The sequence below is a fragment of the Astatotilapia calliptera genome, chromosome 3 (genome assembly GCF_900246225.1).
Source record: "Astatotilapia calliptera chromosome 3, fAstCal1.2, whole genome shotgun sequence".
NCBI lineage: Eukaryota > Metazoa > Chordata > Actinopteri > Cichliformes > Cichlidae > Astatotilapia > Astatotilapia calliptera.
This window is the reverse complement of record NC_039304.1, coordinates 51,249,790-51,257,833: the sequence shown is the minus strand read 5'-3', so window position 1 is coordinate 51,257,833 and position 8,044 is coordinate 51,249,790.

The following is an 8,044-nucleotide window of genomic DNA, read 5'->3' as shown; positions in this document are numbered from 1 at the left end:
AACAAATCTTATGTTCTTTACATTGGCTCCCGATAGAGTTTAGAATTCGCTTTAAAATTCTTGTTTTAACATAGGGAGCACTAAATGGCCCCAGATTATTTATCCAAGCTTCTTATAAAATACACTGCTGCTCATCATCTCCGCTCACAGACTCAGAGTCTCTGAGTTGTTCCCCGTACACGACTGAAGACAAAAGGGGAGAGAGCCTTTCAGTCTGTTGCACCAAGGCTGTGGAACAGTTTGCCACTACAATTACGTTTGCTTGACTCTGTGGATTCTTTTAAAAAACAGTTAAAAACTTTTCTGTTCAAACAAGCCTTTTGTTGATCTACATATTTTATATTTTCTACATTATTTACATTTGATCTTTTACATTGTGTATAATGTCTATTGATTTTATTGTTTATTTTAATATTTGTGTACAGCGCTTTGTGACTGTCTGTCTGTGAAAATTGCTTAATAAATAAACTTTACTTACTTACTTACTTACTTACTTCGTTTTAAAGTTTGAATGGTGGCTCTAGGTCAACATATGTGGAAGTAGTTAGAGTTGAAAGAGGAATGAGTTGAAGGAGAATTTGAAGGATCTCCCCATTGAAATACATTATAATTTTTTTGAATAAAGTTGAATAAATTTAAAAATATAAATGTAAAAAAGGGGAAAATAGAAGCACACATGTCCAAAAGAAGAGGAATCTAACGGTGTTTGAATGGTTTTTCTAAGTTGAACGATTTTGAAGTAGTAGAAATCCAAAAAACGTACGGAATAGATAATAAAATTTAAAAATAATAATAATAATAAAGATTAAAAGAACAATACATTCACATTAATTATTATATGTTAGCCACAGAGATGCCAAAACAGTCATATAGTTATTCTGCAGCTAAGTACAAATACAGATACGTATGTTTAAAAATAATCTGGTAAAAGTTGGAGCGGTGATTGAACTACTTTACTCTAGTAAAAGTAAAGAAAATGTTTAGACTCTGACATGTACTCCTAATGTACAGTTTGGAGGACATTTCTACCAGTTTTTGCCTTGTGCTATAATAAAATAATAATAAAATAATATTAGTCTAATATTAATTTTAATTCTAATTAATGTCCTCAGCTTGAACACAAAGCAGAGGAGAGAATTAAAAACAATGCTCTATTTTCTGTTGTCAGTGTGCTTTATATTGTAAAGTAGACCCTACAATAATACACAGACAAAAACCCAACAATCACATGACCCCATATGAGCAAGCGATTTGAATTGAATTGAATTGAAATTTTTATTTCAGTCAACAACAACAACCGATTATAATTTTACATAAAAGTACTCAAACAGAAACCGAAAAAGGAATAGGCTGAAGCCTTATGGCTTATACTTATCCTATCCCTTACCCCCATAGAAATAATCAAATCCTTAACCAAGAAAATAAATAGCATTGATAAATAAGTTGTATAACAGTTTGAAAAGAAATCAATGATAAATCAAGAAATTTAATCAACACAAAAAATTTTTAACAAACCAAATTTCTATGACCTTGTATAATACTAATTTTTAAAATCTTCCTGAAGAATGACAAAGAAAAACACATCTTCAGTTCATCATTAAGTCCATTCCATAATTTCACTCCCAAAACTGACACACATCTATACTTAACATTGGTTCTCACTTTAGGCATTTCAAACTTATAAGACCCCCTTAAATCACATTTTCCATCTCTTAGTTGAAACATACTTAAAATACAAATTGGAACATTCTTTTTCATCACACGATATATCATTTCTAAAGTTTTAGAATATATAATGTCCATGAATTTTAACATAGATGATCCTACAAAAAACTGGTTGGTGGACTCCCTATATCCATATCCAACTTTATTTATTATTCTAATAGCTCTTTTTTGCAATTTAAATATTGAATCCAAATATGTTTTGTATGTGTTCCCCCAAATTTCTGCACAGTAGGTCATATAAGGCAAACAAAGGGAAGTATACAATAAATAACGGCAGTTCTTATTCAAAAAATCTTTTGTTTTATAAAGAATAGAAATAGACTTGGATAATTTTTGTTTCACATGTTCTATGTGGGGCTTCCAACAAAGTTTATCATCAATAATTACTCCTAAAAATTTTGTCTCATATACTCTTTCAATTTCAACATTATTTAAATTCAATTTTGCTTTAATATTACTTTTACTACCTCCAAATAACATACATTTTGTTTTACTTTCATTCAATGATAGTTTATTAAATACAAACCATCTATTTAACTTCATGAGTTCTGTTTCCACTGTTTTATGTCTTTTCCAGAGCCAAATAAGTTTGTATCATCAGCAAACATCACATATTTTAAAGTATCACTGGCTGTACAAATATCATTTATATAAAGTAAAAATAACTTAGGTCCCAAAACAGATCCTTGCGGAACTCCACAAGTTACTTTTCTAAGTTTAGATTTCATGTTATTAATACTCACATATTGGAACCTATTATTCAAGTAACTATTTAACCAAAATTGTACAACACCTTTTAAGCCATACCTTTCACACTTCTGTAAAAGTAAAGAATGATCTATCGTATCAAAGGCTTTACGTAAATCAATAAACATTATAACCTATTCCAAACTGTTTTTCATCCACAGCTGTTGCAATATTTTCAATAAATTCCATCACAGCTAGAGATGCTGAGCGATTTCTTCTGAACCCATACTGATGATCATTCAATAAATCAGATTTATCAATAAAAGAATCTAGTTTGTTTGCAAATAGTTTTTCAAGAATCTTTGAAAACTGAGGCAGTAAAGATACCGGTCTATAGTTTGACACAATCTGTTTATCACCAGTTTTATATAGTGGGATCACTTTGGCAATTTTCATTTTATCTGGAAAAATTCCAGTTTGAAATGATTTGTTACGAATATATGTTAACGGCTGAATTAGTGACATGTCAAGGTCGTCACAATCCATGGATTTTCAAAACTGACTAGGTTACTTTTAAACATACAACACTGTCAAAAGTGTTAATTTAACACTCAACAGTGTTGTATTTAACACTCAGAGGTGTGGACCCATATAGACACTCTCTAGTGTTAATTTAACACTGGAGATTTTGCTGTGCAATAAGTTAATTTTACTCAAAACTTTTGGTGAAACTGATTACATAAAATATTTTAAGTAACTAAAACTTAAAACTAAAAGTTAAATAAACACACTTTATTTATTAGCTTTAGATAAATATTTTTAAGTACCATTGATAAATGTTTTTATGTTATGTCCACATTTTTGGTTTAGGACTCTCTACTTGATATTTTGAGCTTCAAGTACAAATCTAGCTCAAGTAACTTTAAGGAATTAATTTTTAGTTTCAAAATGTTAACCATTTTAAGCTAATACAACTCAAAAATTTAAAATACAAACGCTTGTAATATCCAAATCTACTGTGTTTTGAATTTGATATTAAAAAAAGTGCCCAAAATAATTACACTTGTAAAAACATAAGATATTTACATAAGATTTGTAAATATATTAGATAATATACACATTCTGTATTTTTCATATGAAAGAAACTATACTGTGGTGGGGCTTGCTAATTTCTTGTTTTTGATTTATGTATGTTATGTTTTGTTTTACTTCATATGTTTCATATGTTGTTTGTTTAATTTAAGACAAAAAAAATTTAAATGAATGAGAGGTAAAACTTGAGGGGGTAGGGACAAATAAGTAAATACTTCAGCCTACTCCTTTTCAAACAAATAATGGAATGATATTTTGTAATGATTGTGAAGGCACATGTTTGAAATGTTTGAAATAAAAATGAACTGAACTGAACATAAGACAGAAAATACAAATTCAAGTTACAAATTTATTGAGTTACTTTAACACATAGCCTTTCTAACAAAAAGCCCAAAGACATAAATCCACCACATTTTTTAGGGAATAATGTCGGAAATTTTGGCACAAGGTTACAATATTAGAAATAAAGAATTTCACAACATGTTTTAAGAGTATTCAAATTTGATTAACACATGAGTACGGCCTTTTTATTAAAAAACAAACAAAAGGAAAAGAAAATCCTGCATTATTAGGAGGGAAAACCGAATGAAAGTAATAGTATAGTATAGTGCAGCTAATACACTGAAATATAATTGGTAACCTTTTTAATATGCCAATACTGTGGTTATGCAAAATGCACATTTGTAGAGTGCAATCACAGTCTCAACAACAAAGCAATAAAACTTTAAATAGAAAAATACTTCTTTAGAGACATAAAACAAAGTGTTATAAACCTCCTTGGCGCCTTATGTCAGTTATGAGTAGTTCAGGAGGAACGTTTCTTAAGTGACATTCAAGATCCCACCTAGAAGCCAGAAATGTAGTGAGATTGTCCTTCATTTTCTCTATAGATTTACAGTTATCTGACTAAAAACACAATCAAAATCAACTAAAACACAAGTGATGTTGGGGGGAAAAAATAAATAAATAAAATAAAATCACCCCTTTTACTTTGTATGTGGCTTTTAGATAATGAAGTATGAAACAGAGTCTGCAAAGATTTCTTTATTCTATTCTCTCTTTTTATAAAAAAAAACTTATCCAGACTTGGAAACATGATAAACTGAATTACTTGCTTTAACAGGCACTTGAGGGCTGTGGAGGAATCCTGGACATTATTCTGCTGCCAAAAGATCATTTTTAAGACTCAGCACTTTAGGCTTCAACTTCCCACCCCCCAGACCCATCAAAACTTTCTGAATAAAGTCAAAAATGTTGGCCAAACATTTTGGGTAGCTTAGGTGCAGGGCGTCGGTCAGTCCAATATTACTAGAAATGCATCAGCCAGGGTGGTGAAAACAATGATCATGTTACCCTCGACCAAAACTGCAGTCTTCTCAGGGCAGAAGAATGTTGCATCGCTGGAATTGGCTCTGATCAGGAGGAGTCCAAGTGGCACTTCACTAATATCTGGTCTATCAGAATGCATCATCTACAGAAAACAAAATTACTACATGTTAGTGCATTCCTATTTCTCTTAGTTTCATCTATACAAGTCACATTTCTGGATTATTACTAGCCCAGAAATCAATTGTTTGAACAACAAAAAAGCCACAACACACCAAAGATTTGAGAAAACAAACTGACAAAAATAGTACTTTTAGTAAAGCAAAGTCATACCGTAGCAATAACAACAGAAAGTCAATAGGAGTTATATATTTTTTTCATTTGTACAGTGATGTATAGTTGGGCTAGGAACATTATAGAAGGTCTACACACATTAAAAACATGTAGTGTTTCCCTTATGTGACATGGACACTGTTGTAGACAGATCCAAGCATGGAGATGCTTCTCAAACTGTCAAAGTGTCATAATGTTTTGAGAAATCTAAACAAGGATGCTACTAAGATATTGTTCACAACTTTGTCCAAAACTTACATCCCATGTTTTGATGAAGGTAGAGGTGTCTTTGTACAAATAGGCAGAGAGGGCATGAAGCACACCAGCACTTTGGGCATGGATATCAGCTTGTTCCTACATCACAAGAAAAATTTTATTTTAAATTATTGGCTAACCTATTCAAGAATAGTAGTTAAAATTGAAAAATGGATCAAATTAATTAAAGCTCAAAAAACAAGACAAAACCCCACTAACCTGGAGATTATAGCTTCTGAAGAGCTGAGACAGGATATCAGACACGTTCCCTGTGCAAACAGCTTTCTTTCTGAATAAGCTCTGGAGCCGGGGAGCATGTTGGTCCAACACAGCATAAAAGTGGTTCTTCAGGTGAAGGTTTGTAATCCTGTGGAATTCTGCACAGATCTGAACACACAGGATACATTTGTGTTTACAAGTTTCAATTAGTCTATAAATCTTTGCAAAATACATCAAAATCCTTACACTCCAAAGGCATAATTTGTTCAGACAGGCCAGATAACAGGAGTTGATATAAAATACATTTTGTTAGTGTGAGATTATTCTGTTATCATATGTTACCTTATATATGTAATCAAAGTAGTTGAATTATGATAACAGCTGTAGGACATATATTATCCTTTAGTTTAGATGGTGTGCTGTGTATGTAGTTTAGTCCTCATTATACTTTTGGGTTAAAAGAACATAATCATTTTGTAGTTCATTAGATAAGTGTGCATCACTCTGTATCCTTGATCTGCTGTGAATGTCTTACACCATTTTCTTGACATGCTTTACTGCTGAATCATAAAAAGAAAGGTTGTATGCAGGAGACTTTGTGTCTAGGACAGGGGAGACAGACCACATTCCATACCCCCACTTTACAGAGAGCAGAGGAGCAAGGAGCCGAGGTCATAACTTAGGCGCCGTAAGAGAGAAAGAACGTGAATGTTTAGGCTTTTACGACTAGGTGGGGGCCACTAGGAGCTATAAGAGGCTGTGAAATCCGTCACCATTTAGAGACATGCTGTGACCCTCTGCTGGCATCTCTCCCGTCCGGACATTCTTATGCTCTTAAGTGTTGAATTCTATGGAAATAAATGATTGTTGATTGAGCATTGATACACCGAGTACTGTCCTTCCTTCAGCCCAAAGATTAAAAGAATTGGGAGATTTTCAACAACACACAGCATCCTCTCACACCAAACTCTCTTATTTTAAATTACAAAGACGTCTTATATTTACAACCACTGTAAGATCTGTCAGCTTTATCGCCTAAACAATTTCGACAAATTTAAGTTAACGGTCCAACCGATAAAGTCCAACTTTTTTGTGATCAATTAACCAGTATCTGTCCAACAGCTTCTGGCCTCATCTCTAAAATCCCCAAGTTAATTTAAAAGCGTCAACCAACCCAAACCTTGCCTGAAGCTCTATTTTTGGCGTTTCACAGCCAAGGCTTACCCCGAAGTTTTAAGTTAAAGTTACACGCCCGAAGTCCAACTTCTGCTGGCCAAAAAAGCGCAGACTACCGTTCCAAACGGTAAGGAGACTCTAACTCCTAGCTTATTCCAGGATGCCCTGTACCCCACAGTTAAGGCACACTGAACTAACCCTCTTCGCTGAGAGGTCAATGTCACGCGTCCACGACAAGGAGGGAGCGTAAACCCCGGGCTATGCGCTTCCTAGCAGCCGCACTGCCGTTCTTGAATAATTTATAATACTTTGACACAACAGTCAATATCCCAAAACAAGTGTATGACTGACGCAGATCTAACCAGATGACCAATGGGGACTTTAACCTACAAAATGACCAACACAGGTCTGATCTGAAGACCAATCGTAACTTTAACCCACAAAATGACCAAATTCCCTAAATCCTACGTGTGCCTCGAACTCACTTTCACTGTTTTCCTTTTTCTTTCTTTAGGGACCCTTTCAAACTTCTACTTTCAAGTCTCATGAAATTTTCACCAAAATCAAAGCAGACATTCACCAGTAATTTGAGTGAGTACACTTTAATTTGTAATGTCCAATTTGGCACCCTTTGGAAATAATTCAACAGGTAGTGCCTTACCTTTGGATAAGCCAGCTTATGCCCACTCACTTCGACCACTGGCACTCGTGTCTGCCCGTCCGACCACCTCAGACCACCGAATTTCTCCGTCTACACCTCCAACTCTCTCCCTCCTCAACCACCGGATGAAGCCCCCAAATGGTTCAAATATTGAGGAGGAGAGTACAAACAACCAGGTCCAGAAGAGCTTGGTCAGACAATTGATTTTAATGAAATACACGCGTGGGAAGACCAGCTCCATTCGCAGACGGCGCTGATCTCCGACTTAATCAAAGCATTAACTGATATTTTATACCATCAGGGCTTAAATTTAATGATGCCCCCTCAATGTCAGATCCATTTCATACATAGGTCAGATCAAAACCACAATGACTTTTAACATAGTTTAAAAAGAACATTGTCTCTGTCTTCAGCAGATGTTTCCTGTCAACCTTCCTGATTAGCGCTTCTTCAAAACCGCAGACAATGATTTTGCAGTGAGCGAGCACTTCTGCAAGCCCACAATTACAAGCAAACATGATATGTCACGACCTTACGTGGCACTCTGTGTCACCTCTCACCTACTAACGC